Here is a 23,003-nt window from a genome sequence, read left to right as displayed (position 1 = left end):
CCATCTCTTCCCCTCTAATGATGCCAAGGTCGCTTTTGTTATTTTTCTCCTATCTGGCAGAGCCCTGGCATGGGCAAACGCAATCTTGGAACATGATGGTCCGGAATTCTCTGATCTGCCACTGTGTTTTGAGACTTTCCATACAGTGTTCGAGGACCCGGGTCAAACATCCTCTGCAGCTGCCTCACTGCTGACTCTCAAACAAGGGGAATCAACTGTAGGTGAGTACGCCATCTCCTTCTGTACGCTGGCATCGGAGCTGGCTTGCCATAATGCAACTTTCTTGCATTTCTCCAAGTTTAAAGGATGAACTGGCAGCTCGAGAGCTCCCCTCTACATTGGATGTCTTGATACTGCTAGCAAGCGGGATCGATATGAGGATCCAAGAGCACACTTGTGAAGTTCACTGGGAGAAGATATCTTATCAATTGGCACCTAAATTTCAAAGACCTCTTCTGCCTTCTCCAGTTGTGTGTCTGGAGGAGCCAATTCAAATAGACAGACTCAGACTGTCCGACCAAGAGCAGCAACGTAGACATTCTTTTGAATTGTGTCTATACATTGGTCACAAAGTGTTAAAGAGCTGCCAGGCACAGCTTCTGTATCCACGCCCATAGGTAATCAGTCTGCACCTGCTTCTATGTCTGTGAGACTGACTCCATCTTCCACCACTCAGGATGGCAGGCTTAGGAGTGGGAGAGCCTATCACAGCCTGGCCAGACAGAGCTAGCTCCCGCCCTCTGTCTATTTATACCTGCCTTTCCTGTTCCTCCTTGCTTGTGATTCTTCTCGTTTTGTTTCCTGGCCCTGCTGCAGCTTCTTGTACCATTTGACCCTGCTTCATATTGACCCTGGCTTGTTGAATACTCTCCTGCTCTGCGTTTGGTACCTCGTACACTCCTGGTTTTACTCGGCTTGTTCACTACTCTCCTGCTCTGCATTTGGTACCTCGTACACTCCTGGTTTGACTCGGCTCGTTCACCTCTCTTGTTGCTCACGGTGTTGCCGTAGGCAACTGCCCCTTTTCCCTTGCTTCTGTGTACCCTTGTCTGTCGTGCACTTATTGAGCGTAGGGACCGTCGCCCAGTTGTACCCCGTCGCCTAGGGCGGGTCGTTGCAAGTAGGCAGGGACTGAGTGGCGGGTAGATTAGGGCTCACTTGTCTGTTTCCTTACCCCCATCATTACATAATCACAAGCCCATATACCTACTCTACCCTGGTCCCTCACACTACTATGGACCCCCTTGAGACCCTGGTTCAGCAAATGCAGGGTCTCTCCCTACAGGTCCAGGCCCTGGCTCAGAGGGTCAACCAGCCTGATGCTACCATGGTAGTGCCCCTCACCTCTCCTCTTGAACCCAACCTCAAGTTGCCTGACCGGTTCTCATGGGACCGGAAGACTTTGCTCTCTTTTCGGGAGAGTTGTAGGCTCTATTTTCAATTAAAGCCCCACTCCTCAGGTTCTGAGAGCCAGCGGGTGGGTATAATTATGTCCCGGCTCCAGGAAGGGCCCCAAGAATGGGCCTTCTCCTTGGCTCCTGACGCCCCTGAACTTTCCTCCGTTGATCTTTTCTTTTCTGCTCTCGGACTCATTTATGACGAGACTGACAGGACTGCCTTTGCCGAGAGTCTGCTGGTGACCTTACGTCAGGGTAAGGGACCTGTTGAGGAGTATTGCTCTGACTTTAGGAAGTGGTGCGTAGCTTCTCGGTGGAATGACCCTGCCTTAAGGTGCCAGTTTAGGTTGGGTCTGTCGAACGCCCTGAAAGACCTGCTAGTTAGCTATCCCTCTTCTGACTCGTTAGACCAGGTTATGGCTTTAGCGGTACGACTTGACCGACGTCTCAGAGAACGACAACGTGAAAGTTTTTGTGTTTTCTCCTCTGACTCCCCCATGATGCCTCCCGAGGTTCCGTTGCTTCGTTCTTCCACGGAAGACTCGGAGGTACCTATGCAACTCGGGGCCTCCGTGTCCCCCCAACAACGTAGAGAGTTCCGCAGGAAGAATGGTCTCTGCTTCTATTGTGGGGATGATAAGCATCAAGTGAACACCTGTCCTAGGCGTAAGAATAAGCAGCCGGAAAACTTCCGCGCCTAAGTGCTCATCGGGGAGGTCACTTGGGCGCACAGGTATTTCCCGTAAATATGAAACGTAATAAAATCTTGCTTCCCTTTCAGGTCTCTTTTGGTGGTAGGTCTGCTACCGGCAGTGCCTTCGAGGATTCAGGGTCATCTGCTAATATCATGTCTGTGGAATTTGCTATGTCTCTAGCTATGCCATTGATTGATTTGCCTAAACCTGTCCCGGTAGTGGGTATCGACTCCACTCCTCTTGCTAATGGTTATTTTACACAGCATACCCCTGTTTTTGAACTCCTTGTTGGCTCCATGCATTTGGAGCAGTGCTCTGTACTGTTGATGCAGGGATTATCATCCGATTTGGTTTTAGGCCTTCCCTGATTGCAGTTGCATAATCCCACGTTTGACTGGAATACTGGGGATCTTACCAAATGGGGTAATGAATGCTTGACGTCATGTTTTTCTGTTAATTCTATTTCTCCCCCTGAGGAGGTGAACACGCTACCTGAGTTTGTTCAGGACTTCGCTGATGTTTTCTCTAAGGAGGCCTCCGAAGTGTTACCTCCTCATAGAGAATATGATTGCGCTATCGATTTGGTACCAGGAGCTAAGCTCCCTAAGGGTAGGATATTTAATCTCTCTTGTCCCGAACGTGAAGCCATGAGAGAGTATATCCAGGAATGCCTGGCCAAGGGTTACATTCGCCCCTCTACTTCTCCGGTAGGTGCTGGCTTCTTCTTCGTAGGGAAGAAGGATGGTGGTCTTAGGCCATGCATTGACTACCGTAACTTGAATAAGGTCACTGTAAGGAACCTGTATCCCCTTCCTTTGATTCCTGATCTCTTTAATAAGGTTCAGGGGGCCCAATGGTTCTCTAAGTTTGATCTACGGGGGGCGTATAACCTTATCCGCATCAAAGAGGGGGATGAGTGGAAGACTGCGTTTAACACGCCCGAAGGTCATTTCGAATACCTCATCATGCCCTTTGGGTTGTGTAACGCTCCCGCGGTCTTCCAGAATTTCATAAATGAGATTTTAAGAGATTACCTGGGGGTATTTCTTGTAGTGTACCTTGATGATATACTTGTGTTTTCCAAGGACTGGTCCTCCCACATTGAGCATGTCAGGAAGGTGCTCCAGGTCCTTCGGGAAAACAAACTGTTTGCGAAGACCGAAAAATGTGTGTTTGGGGTGCAGGAGATACCATTTTTGGGTCAAATCCTCACTCCTCATGAATTCCGCATGGACCCCGCCAAGGTCCAGGCTGTGGCGGAATGGGTCCAACCTGCCTCCCTGAAGGCATTACAGTGCTTCTTGGGGTTCGCTAATTATTACAGGAGATTTATTGCTAACTTCTCGGTCATCGCTAAGCCTCTTACGGACCTCACTCGCAAGGGTGCTGATCTCCTCCGCTGGCCTCCTTAGGCTGTCCAGGCTTTTGAGGTCCTTAAGAAGTGCTTTATCTCGGCCCCGGTGTTGGTTCAGCCCAACCACATGGAGCCATTTATCGTGGAGGTTGACGCGTCCGAGGTGGGAGTGGGGGCTGTCTTGTCCCAGGGTACCAGGTCCCTCACCCACCTCCGTCCCTGTGCCTACTTCTCCAGGAAGTTTTCGCCCACTGAGAGTAACTAAGATATTGGCAACCGCGAACTCTTAGCTATTAAATGGGCATTTGAAGAGTGGCGCCACTTCCTGGAGGGGGCTAGGCACCAGGTAGCGGTCCTTACCGACCACAAGAATCTGGTTTTCCTAGAATCTGCCCGGAGGCTAAACCCGAGACAAGCTCGATGGGCGTTATTTTTTACCAGATTCAATTTTTTGGTTACCTATAGGGCTGGGACTAAAAATATTAAGGCTGATGCACTGTCGCGTAGCTTCATGGCCAGCCCTCCTTCGGAGGAAGATCCTGCTTGTATTTTGCCTCCAGGTATAATAATTTCCGCTATTGATTCTGATTTAGTCTCCGAAATTCCGGCTGATCAAGGTTCAGCTCCCGGGAACCTTCCTGAGAACAAGCTGTTTGTTCCCCTGCAATTCCGGCTAAGGGTACTTAGGGAAAATCATGACTCCGCACTATCTGGTCATCCAGGCATCCTGGGTACCAAGCACCTCATTGCCAGAAACTATTGGTGGCCTGGGTTGCCTAAAGACGTTAAGGCCTACGTCGCCGCTTGTGAGGTTTGTGCTAGGTCCAAGACTCCCAGGTCCCGACCAGCGGGCTTACTACGTTCTTTGCCCATTCCCCAGAGACCTTGGACCCATATCTCCATGGATTTTATCACCGATTTACCTCCATCTCAAGGCAAGTCGGTGGTGTGGGTTGTAGTAGACCGCTTCATTAAGATGTGCCACTTTGTGCCCCTCAAAAAACTACCCAATGCTAAGACGTTAGCTACCTTGTTTGTCAAACACATCCTGCGTCTCCATGGGGTCCCTGTCAATATTGTTTCTGACAGAGGGGTACAATTTGTTTCTTTGTTTTGGAGAGCCTTCTGTAAAAAGTTGGAGATTGATCTGTCCTTCTCCTCTGCCTTCCATCCTGAAACTAATGGCCAAACTGAGAGGACTAATCAGTCTCTAGAACAATATTTAAGGTGTTTTATCTCTGACTGTCAATATGATTGGGTCTCATTCATTCCCCACGCCGAATTTTCCCTTAATAACCGGGTCAGTAACTCGTCAGTGGTCTCCCCCTTTTTCTGTAATTTTGGGTTTAATCCACGGTTCTCCTCCGTTTCACCTGGTGGTTCCAACAATCCCGAGGTAGAGGTCGTTCATTGGGAACTGTGCACAGTTTGGGCCCAGGTTCAGAAGAATCTAGAGGCGTCCCAGAGCATACAAAAAACTCAGGCAGATAGAAGACATTCTGCTAACCCCTTGTTTATGGTCGGGGATCTGGTGTGGCTATCGTCAAAGAACTTGCGCCTTAAAGTCCCGTCCAAGAAGTTTGCTCCCCGGTTTATAGGGCCGTACAAGGTCATTGAAGTCCTCAATCCTGTCTCCTTCCGACTGGAGTTGCCCCCATCTTTTCAAGTACACGACGTGTTTCATGCCTCCCTCCTTAAACGCTGCTCCCCGTCCTTGGCTCTCTCGAGGAAACCTCCTGTCCCCATTCTCACCCCTGAGGGGGTAGAATTCGAGGTGGCCAAGATTGTGGACAGCAAGATGGTCCAAGGCTCTCCATTGGAGAGGATACGGGCCTGAGGAGAGGACTTGGGTACCCACCCGGGATGTTCACGCTGGGGTATTGGTAAGGAGGTTCCACCTTCGTTTCCCCAATAAACCAGGTCCATCTAGAAAGGGTCCGGTGGCCACTCATAAAAGGGGGGGTACTGTTAAGGATCTGCCAGGCACAGCTTCTGTATCCATGCCCATAGGTAATCAGTCTGCACCTGCTTCTATGTCTGTGAGACTGACTCCATCTTCCACCACTCAGGATGGCAGGCTTAGGAGTGGGAGAGCCTATCACAGCCTGGCCAGATGGAGCTAGCTCCCGCCCTCTGTCTATTTATACCTGCCTTTCCTGTTCCTCCTTGCTTGTGATTCTTCTCGTTTTGTTTCCTGGCCCTGCTGCAGCTTCCTGTACCATTTGACCCTGCTTCATATTGACCCTGGCTTGTTGACTACTCTCCTGCTCTGCGTTTGGTACCTCGTACACTCCTGGTTTTACTCAGCTTGTTCACTACTCTCCTGCTCTGCGTTTGGTACCTCGTACACTCCTGGTTTGACTCGGCTCGTTCACCTCTCTTGTTGCTCACGGTGTTGCCGTGGGCAACTGCCCCTTTTCTCTTTCCCTTGCTTCTGTGTACCCTTGTCTGTTTGTCTGTCGTGCACTTATTGAGCGTAGGGACCGTCGACCAGTTGTACCCCATCGCCTAGGGCGGGTCGTTGCAAATAGGCAAGGACTGAGTGGCGGGTAGATTAGGGCTCACTTGTCTGTTTCCTTACCCCCATCATTACACAAGGAACATTTTGTGCGCCAGTGCCCTCATAAACCGAGAAATCTCCTGCGCCTAGGGTTGATTTGAAGAGACAACTCTAGGTGAATCTACCTCTGCTACTAAATTCTCTCCCAGTCTGCCTATTGTCACCAGTGAAGGATCGCACGGTGTGCCTGCTTTCTTGGATTCCGGAGCGGCAGCAAATTCTATCCAGCATGACCTGGTAAACCGTCTACACTTGGCCACTGTCCCTCTGGAGAAACCTCTGGCGGTCGCTTCAGTTGATGGACAGCCCCTGCCAGACTCTATTCTGTATATCACTAAGTCGCTGAGACTACAGATAGGAGTCCTCAATTCTGAACTAATAACCTTTTTACGTCTTAACCAAAGCTATTAACCCCCTCCTGCTGGTATTACCATGGCTTCGCCAGCACGCCCCAGTACTTGATTAAAATTCCGGAGAGCTCCTCCAATGGAGACCCTGATGTCTTCACCGCTGTCTGCCTCAGATTCAACCTGTTGTCTCTCCTCTGCCTCAGTCTCCCTCTGGACTACCTCTACAGTATGCTCATTACGCGGATGTTTTCAGCAAAAAGGAGGCAGAGGTCCTTCCAACTCATTGTTCATATGACTGTCCTATCGAGTTGCTTCCTGAAGCCTCTCCCCCTCGTGGACGGGTTTATCCTCTCTCCTTGCCAGAAACCCAGGCCATGTTGGAGTATGTCAAGGAGAACCCAGAAAGCGGGTTCATCAGGTAGTCTACTTCGCCAGCCGGAGGTGAATTTTTCTTTGTGGAATAGAAGGATGGATCTCTTCGTCCGTGCGTTGACTAATGTGGGTTGAATCAAATCACAGTCAAAAACAAGTACCCCTTATCTCCGAGTTCTTTAACAGAATTTGTGGAGACAAGGTTTTCACTAAGCTGGATCTACGTGGGGCCCATAACCTGATCAGTATACGCTAGGGTGACGAATGGAAAACTGCATTTAACACCCGGGACGATCACTACAAATATCTTGCAATGCCCTTTGGACTATGCAATGCTCTAGCAGTGTTCCAAGAATTCGTAAACGACATCTTCGTTTTAAAAGTTGATTTTATAGATTTTACTGCATCTGAAAAAAACATACAGAAGAATGTGTGGAAATATTGTCAGGTCATGTATTACTGCATGGTGGCGGCACAAAGGGTTAAAACTACCTGACAGGTTCCCAATAAATATATAATGAATTGAAAACAATTCCATCTGCCCTGCAATTTTGTTATTATAAATATATCCTATATAATTACAGCATAAGAACCAAGCTCTGACATATATGGCTCCAGAACCAAGCTCAATACATATATACAGCACCAGAACAAACCTCAGTACATAAATACATCACCAGAACCAAGCTCAGTACATATATACAATACAAGGCAGCAGGTAGACATCAGGCGTGGTGAAGCAGGACAGGCGTGGTATACAGTACAGCACAACTTCAGCTCAGTACGGCACTAGACCAGGATAGCACGGGATAAAGGATACAGGATACAGGATACAGGAGCAGGGAACACTGGGAACTGGGAAACACTAGGAGACCATTTGCATAGACAAACTTAGTGTACAACAACGCTCAGGCATGGGAGGAAGGGGTTGGGCCCTTCTTATAGTCCAGGGTGCTATGGGCTATGGGCTAATTAATCATGAAAGTCTCGTGCATGCGCTGCCCCTTTAAGAGCGGGCACGAGTGTGCATGCACACCCTACGGGACCCGGCCGAGGTGAGTGGAAGTAAGCGCTGGTGTCTCCTGAGGTGGAGACTGGGGCCAGCTCTCACAGATCCATGGCTGCGGGCGTCAGGAGGTGAGTGAGCCTAACGGCCCGCGGCCATGGGCATGAGAGTATCCCCCCTCTTACGCCCCCTCTTCTTGGGACCAGAGCGAGAGAGAAACTTCTTCAGAAGGGAAGGAGCATTGAGGTTCTCCTCTGGCTCCCAGGACCTCTCTTCGGGACCAAACCCCCTCAAATCCACCAAATAAAAAGTCTTTCCTCTTACTTTCTTAGTGTCCAAGATCTCCTTAACTTCGAAGGTGTCTGAAGGGCTGCTGGAGGCAACCGCAGGGCTAGGAGTCTTGGTAAAGCGGTTCAGAACCACCGGTTTCAGGAGGGAGACATGGAAGGAGTGGTGATCTTGAGGGTAGGAGGCAGCCGAAGCTTGTAGGCAACAGGGTTGATCTGCTGCAGGATCTCGAAGGGTCCTTGGAACCTAGGAGCAAACTTGTAAGATGGCACCCTCAGTCGGATATTCCTGGAGGACAGCCAGACCTTCGTGCAAGGGAGAAACTGAGGCAGTTCTCTCCTCTTTTATGTCCACCTTCCGTTTCATGTGGTCGACTGCCAGCAAGATGGAGGATCGAGTCTGCTGCCAGATCTGCAAAAAGTACTTAAAAGCAGTGTCAGCAACAGGTACCTCGGATGTATCAGTCACCGGGAGAGGAATTTGGGGGTGTTGGCCATAGACAATAAAGAACGGTGTCTTCCTTGTGTACTCACTGGTATGATTATTGTAAGAAAATTCAGCCCACGGGAGCAACTACACCCAGTCATCATGCTGCTTGGAGATGAAGTGGCGTAGGTAGTTCTCCAAGATCTGATTGATCCTCTCGACCTGACCATTGGACTGAGGATGGTAGGCTAAAGAAAAGTCCAACTTTACACCTAGGAGTCCGCAAAGGGCTCTCCAGAACTTCGAGGTGAACTGAACCCCCCGATCAGACAAAATATGCTGCGGCAAGCCATGCAGGCGGAAGATGTGTTGGATGAAAAGCTTGTTGAGGTGCAGAAGGAAGACCGGTCAGAGGAACGAAGTGGGCCATCTTCGAAAATCGGTCCACCACCACCCAGACAGTACTGCATCCTGCAGAGAGAGGCAGGTCCGTGATGAAGTTCATAGCTATATGCTGCCAGGGAGCATTGGGAACAGGCAATGGCTGGAGCAGGCCAACAGGTCTGGAGTGAGCGACCTTGTTAGCTGCACACACTGAACAGGAAGACACAAAGTCCATAATGTCTTTGGGCAGCGTGGGCCACCAGAAATGACGGGCAATCAGATCTTTGGTCTTACGGGTAGACCTGCCAGTCTAGAGGAGTGTCCCCAGCGGAGGATTTTCCCTCTGTCAGCCTGGCGCACAAAAGTCTTCCCTGAAGGAATGTCCCCAACTTGCAGGGGGTTGACCTAGACAATGCAAGAAGGAACAATAATGTTCTGTGGAATCTCCATGGTGTCTTCTGTCTCTAAAGACCTGGACAAGGCATCGGCCCTCACATTTTTGTCAGCCGGGCGATAATGGAGCTCAAACTGGAACCTGGTAAAGAACAGCGACTACCTGGCCTGACGAGGATTCAGTCGTTGGGCCGCCTGGAGATAAGTGAGGTTCTTGTGGTCCCTAAAAATTACGATAGGATGAGCTGCGCCCTCTAGTAGATGTCTCCACTCCTCCAGAGCCAATTTGATGGCCAGTAACTCCCGATCCCCAATCGAGTAGTTGCGTTCTGCGGAAGAGAAGAGCTTAGAGAAATATCCACATACCATAGACTTGCCCTTGGGACCTCTCTGGAACAGGTTCAGTCTATAGTTCGTATAGGGTACCTGTGGCAGCTCGGACAGTAGCAAAGCAGATTCGGCTGGAACTAGGCAGCAGGTAGACATCAGGCGTGGTGAAGCAGGACAGGCGTGGTATACAGTACAGCATAACTTCAGCACAGCACGGCACTAGACCAGGATAGCACGGGATTCAGGATACAGGAGCAGGGGACACTTGGAACTGGGAAACACTAGGAGACCATTTGCATAGACAAACTTAGGGTACGACAACAACGCTCAGGCGTGGGAGGTAGCGGCTGAGCCCTTCTTATAATCCAGGGTGCTATGGGCTAATTAATCATGAAAGTCCGGTGCGCACACTACCCCTTTAAGAGCGAGCACGAGCGTGCGTGCGCACCCTATGGGAACTGGCCGAGGTGAGTGGAAGTGAGTGCTGGCGTCTCCTGAGGAGGAGACTGGGGCCATCGCTCGCAGATCCATGGCTGCGGGCGTCAGGAGGCCATGGGCATGACACAGACCCTAGCTCAGTACATATATACAGCACCAGAACAAAGCTCAATACATATATACAGCACCAGAACAAAGCTCAATACTTAAATATAGCACCAGAACAAAGCTCATATATATATACAACACCAGACCCAAGCTCAGTACATCTATACAGCACTAGAACCAAGATCAGTACATATATACAGCACCGGAACAAAGCTCATACATATATACAGAACCAGAACAAAGATCAATACATATATACAATACCAGAACAAAACTCAATATATATACAGCACCAGAACCAACCTGAGTACATAAATACAGTACCAGGACCAAGCTCAGTACATATATACAATACCAGACCCAAGCTCAGTACATATATACAGCACTAGAACAAAGCTCAATACATATATACAGGCAGAACAAAGCTCAATACATATATACAGCCCCAGAACAAAACTCAGTACATAAATATAGCACCAGAACAAAGCTCAGTACATATATACAGCTCCAGAACCAAGCTCAATAAATATATACAGCTCCAGAACAAAGATCAATACATATATACAACACCAGAACCAAACTCAATACATATATACAGCACCAGAACCAACCTCAGTACATAAATACAGTACCAGGACCAAGCTCAGTACATATATACAATACCAGACCCAAGCTCAGTACATATATACAGCACCAGAACAAAGCTCAATACATATATACAGCCAGAACAAAGCTCAATACATATATACAGCCCCAGAACAAAACTCAGTACATAAATACAGCCCCAGAACAAAGCTCAGTACATAAATACAACACCAGAACCAAGCTCAATACACAAATACAACACCAGAACCAAGCTCAGTACCTATATACAGCTCCAGAACCAAGCTCAATAAATATATAGAGCACCAGAACAAAGATCAATACATATATACAACCCCAGAACCAAAGTCAATACATATATACAGCACCAGAACCAACCTCAGTACATAAATACAGTACCAGGACCAAGCTCAGTACATATATACAATACCAGACCCAAGCTCAGTACATATATACAGCACTAGAACCAAGCTCAATAAATATATACAGCACCAGAACAAAGATCGTACATATTTACAGCACCAGAACAAAGCTCAATACATATATACAACACCAGAACCAAGCTCAGTACATATATACAGCACCAGAACCAAGGTCAGTACATAAATACAGCACCAGAACAGAGCTCAGTACATATATACAGCACCAGAATAAAGCTCATACAAATATACAACACCAGAACCAAACTTAGTACATAAATACAGTACCAGAACCAAGCTCAGTGTAACTGGAATGAAAAAAGTGTACACAGCGCTACATGGTGCAAGATAAACCTGATGGGTGGGGTAATTATAGCATAGGCAAGCAATTGCACTCACCTAAAATAGTTGTACTGGGAGGTACAACTTATAAAGTAGGCAGTAGCAGATAAATAGGTTGCAGCTTTCAATATCCAGTAACCGGCATCATGGTTATGGTGCCGCAGAAAATGGCAATTAAAAATTAAATTAAAATTGGATATAAATAGAAAGCACTACTCAAGGAGAATAGATAGGCTGAATAATATGCTCTCATGATTATTAATCAGCCTATCTATTCTCCTTGAGTAGCGCTTTCTATTTATATCCAATTTTAATTTAATTTTTAATTGCCAAGCTCAGTGTAACGGCCACGGACCGCAGACCCCTAGTGCGTGCGCGAGCTCGTTCCCGGCCTATAAAGGGCAAGCGTGCGCACATTTAAATAATTAACTAATTATCCCCAGATCACCCTGGACTATACAAAGGGCCTTGCCCATTCACTCCTTGCCTGAGCGTTGTTTGTATTCCTATGTTAGTCTTGCAAATGGTCCCTTAGTCGTATCCTGTTCCCAGTGTTCCCATGCCCTCCAACCTGTATCCTGTGCTGTATTTGTTCATGTGCCTTATCTAGTGTTGGAGTCGTGTTGTGCCGTCTGCTTCGCCTGCTGTCTTACACCACGTCTGGTGTTATTTGCCACGCCTGGTACCTCCTGCCACGTTTTGCATCGCCTGTCATGAAAGTACCCTCTGTGCCTAAGCCGCTGCTACTGTCTGGACTATTGCAGGTACCCTTGTGCTTGGACTTTGTATAGACTTGGTACGCTGTTGTTTAGCCAGCTGCTACTCTGCTACGTATACATATATACAGCACCAGAACCAAGATCAATACATATATACAACACCAGAACCAAACTCAATACATATATACAGCACCAGAACAAAACTCAGTACATAAATACAGCTCCAGAACCAAGCTCAATACATATATACAGCTCCAGAACCAAGCAGAACCAAGCTCAGCACATAAATACAACACAAGCACAAATACAACTCAATTTAGTGCAACCCCTGCCGTAAAGGTTTGTACGGTGTAAAAGTACAGCTTCCAGAATGACACAAACAATGGTAAGGATATGTTGGGAGTTGCTGTTTCACAAAAAAAATCATAACACCCATCATCTCACTGCAGATCATACAGTGACTACAGTACTGATTGGAGGCAGAATAAACATTTACATTAAGTGACTTACCGGTGAAGTATTTTCAGATTCTAGTTGTTCTTTTTCTCTTTTCTTCTGACTCCGGTCTAGACCTCTATGATGACTACAGCCCACTTCTGCAGTTTACCACTCAGATGTCTTCAGCTTCTCATTTTTTAAATATTTCTGCACCTATAAACGAAGATAAAATTATTATGGTGCCACACACTACGCCCCTAAATATAATAGCACCATACAGCTTGCCCTGATTATAGTAGCACCATACACTGTGTCCCTGATTATAATAGCACCATACACTGTGACCCTGATTATTATAGCACCATACACTGTGTCCCATACACAGTGCTTCCTGTAGATAGTGCCCCCATAGAAGCCCCTGTAGATAATGGCACACATACAGCCCCCTGTACATAGTGCCCCACATATAGCTCCCTGTAGATAGTGCCCCCATAGAGCGCCCTGCAGACAGTGGCCCACATTCAGCGCCCTGTAGATAGTGCCCCACATATAGCCCCCCTGTAGATAGTGCCCCACATATAACACCACTGTAGATAGCGCTCTACATATAGCTTCCCCTGTAGATAGTGCTCTACATACTGTACAGCCCCCTGTAGACAGTGCCCCACATATAGCCCCCCTGTAGATTGTGCCCTACATATAGCTCCCCTGTAGACAGTGCCCTACATATAGCCCCCCTGTAGATAGTGTCCCACGTATAGCCTCCCATTTGGAAGTTTTCTTCAAGTCTGGCAGCAAACCAAGTCTGCAATCCTGCAGGCAGTGAATCGCATGAAGAAGTATGCCCATAGGAAGAGAAGGCCTCCTCCTCAGTTTCTTCCTGGAGTTAAGGTCTGGTTATCTTAAAAAAATATTCGTCTTAAAATTCCCTCGTGGATTGGAAGGGTTTTGGTCCTGAGGAGAGGTCTTGGGAGCCTGAAGAAAATGTTGATGAACTAGCTCTCATCAAGAAGTTCCTTCTCGCTCTGGACCTAGAAAGGGGGGGCGTAAGGGGAGGGTACTGTAAAGCCCGCGGTTGATGACCGCTGGTATCCCCCTCTTACCAGCAGCGGCAACCGCAGGACCCTGAACCTCCGCCGGCATCTCCTTCCCCAGGGACGCTGGCGCGCACTGCTCTCTCCGCGGCCTGGGCCCCTAGGGTGTGTACGTGCGTTCATCCCCACTCTTAAATGGCCAGAGCGCGCACCAGGAATATTGCTCCAAACCAATCCCAGCACACCCTGGACTTTAAAAGGAACTCTGTCCACTTCCTCATTGCCTGAAGAATGTTGTGTCTAACCCTGTTCCCGTGTCCAGTGTCCGTGATGACTTCAGTATCCGTGTCCGTGTCAAGTCCAGTGTCTGTGACGACTTCAGTATCCGTGTCTGGTGTCAGTGTCAAGTCCAGTGTCCATGACAACTACAGTATCCGTGTCCAGTGTCCGTGTCAAGTCCAGTGTCCGTGACGACTTCAGTGTCCAGTGTTCGCATCAAGTCCAGTGTCCGTGACGACTACAGTATCCATGTCCACTGTCTATGCTCTTACTTTGCAATTCCTGGGAGCCCCATATTAATAGACTGGTACTGCGCATGCTCGACCACCGCTCCATTTATTTCAATGGGGCTGCTGAGCGCTGTCTTCGGATTCGTAATAAATATCCAATTAATGATAAATATTGATTATGGGAAAACCCGTTTAACGGTTATTATACCAGTGTGTACCAGGTTGTTTTTTGTTTTTTTTTGCTGTTTCTGGTGTTTAGTCTGTAGAAAAAGTAGGAAAGGTAGTTAAAGGGACTGTCACCAGTTTATCAATTCCCTATCTCCTAACTAATCTAATAGGCACTTTGCTGCTGATAACTACAGTGTGATTTGTTGTTTTTTTTTAAAACGTTTATAATTTGCAAAGTTATCAGCATTTTTCTAAATATGCTAATGTGGCTCTAATAGCCAAATAGGATGTGACTCTTTATTTTCACTCTGGGCAGTGTAATGTTTTCTGTATGACACTGTCCAATCAGCATACAGCTTCTCCCCATTCCCTGCCCAGCAACACAGCGTGATCATATAGTATACAGCTTCCATTCCTGACTGTGTATTCAAGTGGCGATATCTCCAGTTATGTCACAGCTAGAACTGCGATCCTGGTGTCATATGAAAGATTAGAATCTTCTCGTTCATATTCCGCCACTGTTCTAGGTGGTCCACAGCCTGAGATATGGCTGTATGAAGTGATCCCCCTTCCCTCCAGCCTCAGGCTCTCACATTGTGTGAAGAAGCTTCATTCTGATAGAACAGTGTCAGAGGCTGTGAGGTAGCTCCACCTCAGGAGAATGCGCTGTTACCTCCCACTTGTCTAGTATTAGCTCATTTACATATTTAGAAAAATGCTCATAACTTTGCAAATAATAAACGTTTTTTAAAATAAAACACACTTTAGTTATCAGCAGCAAAGTGACTATTAGATTAGTTAGGAGATAGGGAATTGATAAACTGGTGACAGAGTCCCTTTAAAGGGTATGTAAACCATTTTGCACAATTTTTATTGTTTTGTTTTTTTTATAAAACAACGTATTAGAAGATTTTAGACATCTTTTAATTGTTTTTTATTAAAAAAAAAAAATTTCTTTTTGAGATAAAGCAGCTATTTATCCTGGATACATAGAAGCTGTATCTTGCGCTCAAACCCAAATCCGTCAGGTCAGAGGGGCTGACGGCTTCAGTGACAGCGGGTCACACATGCAGATCCAGCTGTTATCGATGACATCTAAGTTCACGTCTTAGATATGATCGATAACAGGTGGATCCTGCATGTTAAGGGCATACAGGAGCCGTTGTCACCAAAGCTGCCAGTTCCGCTGACCTGACAGATTCAGTTTTGAGCGCATGATACAGCTTTTGTGTATCCAGGATACATAGAAGCCATATCTTAAAAAGTTAAAAAAACAATAAAAGTGTTCAATGGTTCACATAGCCTTTAACTATTTCCCCTTCACAGTATGCAGCCATTGAGGTCTTACTTTGCACTCATGAAATAAATAAATAAATAAAATAATAAGAAGAAATGACATTTCATTATATAAAATCGTAAGAAAAATATCAAGATGACAATGTACCTTTTATACTTCTAGTGGACCATTACAGGGTCAACACCAGAATACTCTTCCACATATAAGAGATACGTATAAAGACACCAATCACCAAGATCACCAAAGCAAAACTATAACCATTAAACTAACTTGGTGCCAATAAGTAGATTTGTCATTAAATTTTTTCTGCAACAGCTACATGGGATAACAATGAATGAATCTGTAATTACGCATGTGTCTGCTCGTAGGGCTGTTGCAGAGAATCTGATGCAGCTTTCGACCAGCTTAGTGAATCCTTTGCAAGAAAGATCCCATGGAACCAGTCAGGTGAGATGGACTCACTGTTTTACACATAATGTATGCTTTCTTGTGGCCTTTCAGACATACAAGTCAGCACCTAGATTTTAAGCTCTGCTTTGGGCACAGCTAGGATCTACAGGGTGGGCCATTTATATGGATAGACCTAAATAAAATGGGAATGGTTGGTGATATTAAATTCCTGTTTGTGGCACATTAGTATATGGGAGGGGGGAAACTTTTCAAGCTGGGTGTTGACCATGGCGGCCATTTTGAAGTTGGCCATTTTGTATCCAACTTTAGTTTTTTCAATGGGAAGAGGGTCATGTGACACATCAAACTTATCAAAAATTTCACAAGAAAAACAATGGTGTGCTTGGTTTTAACGTTACTTTATTATTTCATGAGTTATTTACAAGCTTCTCTTTGTTTACAGCCATTGAGATGTCGCAGAGGTTAACACGTGAGGAGCGGATAGAAATTGTGTTGATGTCTGGTGAACGCAGTACCCGGGTCATTGCAGCAGATTTCAATGCAAGACACCCTACGAGACCACCCATCTCCCATGCTACAGTTTGCAAACTGCTTGCCAAGTTTCGTGAAACTGGTTCAGTGTTGGATTTGCCCAATAAAAACTGTCACTAATGAAGAAACATCAGTGGCTGTCCTAGCTTCATTCAGCAAGAGACCACAGCGTAGCACTCGCCGCATGTCACTGGAGAGTGGCATCAGTCGAACATCCCTTCGGCGGATATTAGCTACTCACAAATGGCACCCTTACAAACTCCAGCTGCTGCAGCATTTCAACGAGTATGACCCAGATCGGCGCACTGAATTTGCAGAATGGGCAAAACAAAAATTGGAACAGGACCCTCAGTTTACACAGAACATTTTGTTCAGTGATGAGGCAAACTTTTATGTGAATGGTGAAGTTAACAAACAAAACCACCGCTATTGGTATGACATTAACCCACATTGGATAGATCCCTCCAAGACTGTTGGAACACAAAAATTGATGGTATGGTGTGGTATATGGGGTATAAAGATAGTGGGGCCATTCTTCATCAATGGAAACCTCAAGGCCACGGGATATCTGAAATTGCTACATGATGATGTGTTTCCCTCTTTATGCACTGAAGCTGGCACGTTCCCTGAGTTTTTCCAGCAAGATGGTGCACCACCACATTATGGGTGTCAGGTCCGAGCATTCCTAGATGAACAGTTTCCTGGAAAGTGGATTGGTCGTCGTGGGCCAGTTGAATGGCCCCCTAGGTCTCCCGATCTGACCCCCTTAGACTTTTATCTTTGGGGTCATCTGAAGGCAATTGTCTATGCTGTGAAGATACGAGATGTGCAGCAACTGAAACTACGGATACTGGAAGCCTGTGCTAGCATTTCTTCTGCGGTGTTGCTATCAGTGTGTGAAGAGTGGGAGAAGAGGGTTGCATTGACAATCCAACACAATGGGCAGCACTTTGAACACATTTTATAAGTGGTCAGAAACTTGTAAATAACTCATGAAAGAATAAAGTAACATTAAAACCAAGCACACCATTGTTTTTCTTGTGAAATTCTCGATAAGTTTGATGTGTCACATGACCCTCTTCCCATTGAAAAAACTAAAGTTGGATACAAAATGGCCGACTTCAAAATGGCCGCCATGGTCAACACCCAGCTTGAAAAGTTTCCCCCCTCCCATATACTAATGTGCCACAAACAGGAAGTTAATATCACCAACCATTCCCATTTTATTTAGGTGTATCCATATAAATGGCCCACCCTGTATATGAGGTAGTCTAAAATCTGCTGCCTCATCACAACCACAGGTAGATGTTCTGTCCCTCCCAATGCTATAAACTGCAACTCTGCCTTTTCTGATTGGCTTCTGAATATCAGCACAAGCTCACAAGGACGTCAGTCATTGGAGAGCTGATTTCCATTACAAGGAGAGAATGATTATTGACTACAGGTAACTGCCATACATATATTGAGGCAAATAATGGTAGAGATCCTAGAGATCAGCTTTAATTATTGGGAAATTAGTATAAGGATTGGATTTAACCCCTTTCCACCGCAGCCATTTTTTGGATTTTCATTTTCGCTTTTTTCTCCTCATCTTCCAAAAGCCATAATTTTTTTTTTTACATTGATAAAGCCGTATGAGGGCTTGTTTTTTGCATGACGAGTTGCAGTTTTTCATGGCACCATTTATTTTACCATATAATGTACTGGACAACTGTTTTTATTGGGTTTCGTTTTTACGTCATGTTAATTTTATTGCGGGTCAATTCAATTACAGCAATACCAAATTTATATAGTTTTTTTATGTTTTACTACTTTTAAATTAAAAAAACGATTTGTTAAAAAAAAAAAATAGTGTCACCACATTCTGAGAGCCATAACTTTTTTTTTTCCCGTCGATTGAGCATTGTGAGGTCTTATTTTTTGCGGGACGGGCTGTGGCTTTTATTGGTACCATTTTGGGGTACATAAGACTTTTTGGTCACTTTTTATTCCATTTTTTGTGGGATATGAGATGACCAAAAAACAGCAATTTTGGAGTTTAATATTTATTTATTTTTACGGTGTTCACTGTGCGTGTTAAATAATGTTATATTGTAATAGTACTGACTATTACGAATGTGGCGATACTGATTATGTTTATTAATTATTTTTTACCTTGCTTTAAGTGGAAAATGAAAAAAGGTGGGTTTTTTAACTTAATATTTTTTTGTACATAAATAAAGCTTTATTTAAATGCTTTTTACTTGATATACTGCAATACTAATGCATTGCAGTATATTGTGTTTCTGAGAGGTTCCTATTAAGCCCTGGGGCTTGATAGGAGTACAAAGATGACAGACCCCACAGGCTGCTATCACAGCCACCCGCAACACCACACAATCACTTTGCCAGGGGTGGTTATGGGCTGTCAAGGGGGGGGGTTAAGGTTGCTATTGAACACAGCATCTAAGGGGTCAAATGAATGGGATCCCGCTCATTACAGTGAAGTGTCGCCTGTCTTATCCAGCTGACACCCGCATAGTATGGAGCGGGCTCAGCCTGTGAGCCCGCTCCATACTCCCTCTTCATGGCTATGACGTAGTATACCTCAAATGTCAGGAAGGGGTTAAAGTAAGGCTTTGCCTTCTAATCACTGACTGTTTACACACCACTATTGTAGTGATAGTAATAGCAGAGAATGGAAAGAGTAGATGTTTATACCAGTTATATAATGATTGGATTTATCCAAATATGACCATTTACACAGAGCGGTTATTGCTACACTCACACAGCCTTCAGGCGTCCATACATATTAGATGAAAGTTGTTAAAAATTGATAACTTCGATCTTAACTAGTGTTCATCGGTTGGATTTAAAACCAATTCATGGTTACAACTGACCGATGGCAAAAAAAAAGGGAAAAAGGGGTATTTGCATGAACGAGTCGGCTTAATGAATATTGGTTGGCCAAACGATTGTCCGAATGTCACCCTACTTCTATCTAATGTATATGGCCAGCTTTAGAGGGATTATAGCACTCATTTCTACCTTACCAATGTGTTCATACTGGTTAATACTTTTAAGATGTTTAATAATGCTATTTTGAAATACAAGAAAAAAAATAGCTACGTTTTCTTTCACCTTTGGCCAAAATTCAGCTTGTTGCCCTAGCCCTGTATCTGAATACCACAATCAAGGAAGATTGGCTTATTGGTGCCCCCTGCCACCCAGGAATCATGCTCCTCCAGCTACCCCAGCTAGGCTCCTGTCACATTTACACACATTTATGTATATTTACAATTATATTAGCTGTTAATAAGCTTTACATATATACCATAGAAAGACTGTAGGCTGATAAAATCAATACATCAAGTGATATATTGGTAAGAGGCCAGGTGTATAAGGACACAGTCTGCCAATAAGTAATTATCTACTTTTCGTAAATTTTTAATACATATTGAACTAATATTCCGACAATGCATCCCTCTATTCTAAACATTACTAATGTGACTTCTCACTGACTGATCTTTGCGCTTTGCAGAATGGATATACAAATTCTGCCTCATTCAGGTGTCTGTCAACTAACTAGAAGAACAAGATTTTCAACTTCACCTCAAGTGAAATTCACACTGCATAATCTGCACAAAGCTTTGTAAGGTGGAGGGGGATTTGCTTTAAACGAGAGAATCCTGAGCACCTACAGTGGCTGTACTTCCCTTCTACCATATGGGATCAGAACTCCTAGTCCTTGCAGGAATAACCTAGAATAAAATATCTGTGTCAATTGTTAAACATCCCTAATGCCATATTCATACAAGGATGATTATGGATGCTAGGACATTGGCATATGTAAATAAAGCTTGTATTAGGCGTTCTTGCTTTTCAACTTAGCATCACAGTGGTATCCCAGGAATACTCCAGTTCTTTACTCACCAACTCTTCTGGCATGTCAATTATATATGCAAGGCGTGGTCTAAGATGGGACTGATCACCTAACCGTATCCACAACGGATCATGATGGTGGGACTACAAGGTTGATTCTGCTGATTCCTTATAGTTAAGTAAGTTATGGTTGTCTCAAAGATTACTTCATACACTAAGTACATATCAAGTTGGTATGCTTAAACTGTTCATTGCTGTAACACCTACAATCTCACTAAAATGCTGACCCACAGGTATATGTACATTCACTAGGCCTTGACCAATGTGGGAGTTCTTATGTGGATGGTATCAGACTTTCCATTTTCCTAGTCTTTTGGTCACTCTGTAAAACCTCACAGATACAAACCCCACAGACGTGAAAATTTATCAGGCCTCCAATCTGGAGGTCCCTGATTGAATCAGTATGCCACATTCCAACTTAATTTACCACCACCTCTTTGCAACATTTAGGACCACAGGCTAACAACTGGGACATTGAAGTACAAAAAGGCTTGAGATCTAGGGTCATTGGTGCCTGGTGCTAGCCATAACAGTGGAAATTGGCCAATAAGCATGCAAAAACTGCCTGGGAGTGGCAATTGGCATACAGGTTGAGCAGTTTGGATTGCCTTGCAGCACTGCATGTAATGATTGAAATCTCTTCTGCTTGATTCCTACACTCCTCATCATTGAAGTTGCAATACCAAGGGCAAGCCATAAGGTTATGCAAATCGCGGAATTAGCAGGTGTCGCTAAGATCTGCAAATTATCAAATTTTCAAGCACCTAGCTCCAATCTGTGGCATGTAGGAGGGGCATAAAAGTCAGATTGAAAGTAACGTTTTTTTAGCCACATGAAACTTCAAAAATCAGATCAAGTGATGTGGGATGACTGTGCGATGCCTCCTGTTCGTAGACGTGACACTTATTGCCACTTGTCGCAATCTGAGAGGGACAGAATCTTTGAACTGAGAGACCTTGGTTTATCACACCGGCAGATCACTACACGCCTGTGCGAGATGTCAGCACTATTCAAAGTTGCGTGGGAACTAGGCAGAACAACAACGAATGGGAATGACAAGAAGCGGTGCGCGAAGGCAGACCTCTGCATGGACAGAACGTCTGTTTGGAAGAATGGCTCGTAGTGATCCATTCTGTACTGTTCTGCAAGTGAAATTGGACGTCATATCCCAAGCCTAGAATGGCAACCACTGCCGACACAAACCATCAGAAGGCATTTGCACGACATTGGTCTACGATTCAGACGTCCAGCTACAGGTGTTCCATTGACCACACGCCACCACTCTCAAAGGTTATCATGGTACAGAGAAAGACGGCAATGGAGACTGGAATGGAGGTCTGTCCTCTTCAGCGATGAGTCATACTATTGTCTCGGACGTAATGATAGCCGGAGATTGGTCTGGAGACCACGTGGGCAACGATATGAAGAGGCCATCCCAAGGGAACGTCACACCGGTCCTACTCCCGGGATTATGGTGTGGAGTGGCATAATGTACGGTAGCCGGACCCCTCTGGTCTTCATTTCAGGAGATCTAACAGCTCAGCATTACATTGATTTGGTCATGGAACCAGTGGTATGGCCATTTCTCAAAAGCGTCCCAGAAGCAGTTATTCAACAGGACAATGCCAGGCCGCATGTTGCTCATGCTACTATGAGCAGCCTGCGTGGCCTAAACATGCTATCATGGCCTGAGTGTCTCCGGACTTGTCTCCCATCAAACACATCTGGGACGTCATTGGTCGGCAATTGCAAAGGGAGCTGCCAGCAGCCAATCTTGATGATTTGCGTGCCCAAGTGCATTCAGCGTGGCATATTACTTAATAATATCATTGACAGGATGACACGGTGCGTATTTTGGCACGTGGCACTTATACTCGATGCTGAATAAATCAAGATGTTTAGAATACTTTTTTTAATTTTTTTAGCATTTGCATATAATTGACATGTCTATCGATCCTGTGATTTCAACAATTCCAAAACTTTTCCTTCTTGCTGTTGCAATTTCACTGTTGAGGAGTGTATAATAATATATTACCATAACACAGTTCCCTAATACGATATATACACACCTGAATAAATTTTTGGCAACTTCTCCCGACTTCAGCGATACCAAATATGTGTGCATTTCTTACACGCTGGGCACAAGGCGGAGCATACAATGAATGGTGCGCAAACTGGCTTTTGGACAGCAAATTTTCCAATGATAGGCCATAAATATCTTTTCGGTCGCGTCCGTCTCCCTCCACCTCCCGCCGATCAGCTGTTTTGAAAGGACCACAGTGCTCGTACGCAGCTTCCCCTTCATTTCCTTTACTGCTCACACGTAAATCGCCGACACACTTCTAGCAGCGGTTCACCGTATTAAAGCCTTCTACCATTCACTCCCGTGTGTCGGACCCCGACCTATCAGATATCCTGAGGATAGGCCATCAATTTTTTTGGGACTGTTAACCCCTTTAACAACCCCAAAATGATTATTTTATGGAAAGTTGACCCTCATGGTCATTATT

Source organism: Rhinoderma darwinii, chromosome 1 (assembly GCF_050947455.1).
Source record: "Rhinoderma darwinii isolate aRhiDar2 chromosome 1, aRhiDar2.hap1, whole genome shotgun sequence".
In the NCBI taxonomy this organism is placed as follows: domain Eukaryota; kingdom Metazoa; phylum Chordata; class Amphibia; order Anura; family Rhinodermatidae; genus Rhinoderma; species Rhinoderma darwinii.
The sequence above is the reverse complement of the archived record's forward strand: the minus strand, read 5'-3'. Positions refer to the sequence as shown.